Source organism: Arachis ipaensis, chromosome B04 (assembly GCF_000816755.2).
Source record: "Arachis ipaensis cultivar K30076 chromosome B04, Araip1.1, whole genome shotgun sequence".
Classification (NCBI taxonomy): domain Eukaryota; kingdom Viridiplantae; phylum Streptophyta; class Magnoliopsida; order Fabales; family Fabaceae; genus Arachis; species Arachis ipaensis.
The window spans coordinates 2,627,747-2,628,258 of record NC_029788.2 but is presented as its reverse complement, the minus strand read 5'-3'; positions in this window follow the sequence as shown (position 1 = coordinate 2,628,258).

Sequence of the window (512 nt, the reverse complement as noted above, 5' to 3'; positions counted from 1 at the left end):
CACCATCACCTTTCTCCCGCTTCCTTCTTCATTCTTCATTCGTGTTACCCACTATCTCTCTCCTTCACATGTCGCGCCGCCCGCGCTCCTTTCTTCCACATACTCCAAAATAAAAAACTTAAAAGTGTTAACCTTTTCTAAGTGAAGACGACTTTTTTTCACACACAAAACTTTACCATAAAATTTGAGTCTTAAAATTATATTTATTATGATTATGTAAAAAGTTGACGATTTATTCTATGCTTGTTTCGAAGTTTACACTTCTGATTTATATGATTTCACAAAAAAAGTTTTTTTGTACTTTTTTTCAAATGTTTCCAAAATTTTGGACTAATGAAACTATTTTTTCAAATAAAAAAAAGACTAATATGACTTACGATTATTTCAAAAACAAGATCTTGTTTTTTAGTAGACTAGAAATTAATTTCTTTCATGACCAGTGTAGGTATCAGATGGATAATGACTAGAGATTGATTTTTTTAAGATCGATTTCTTTGAAGAATAATCCTCTA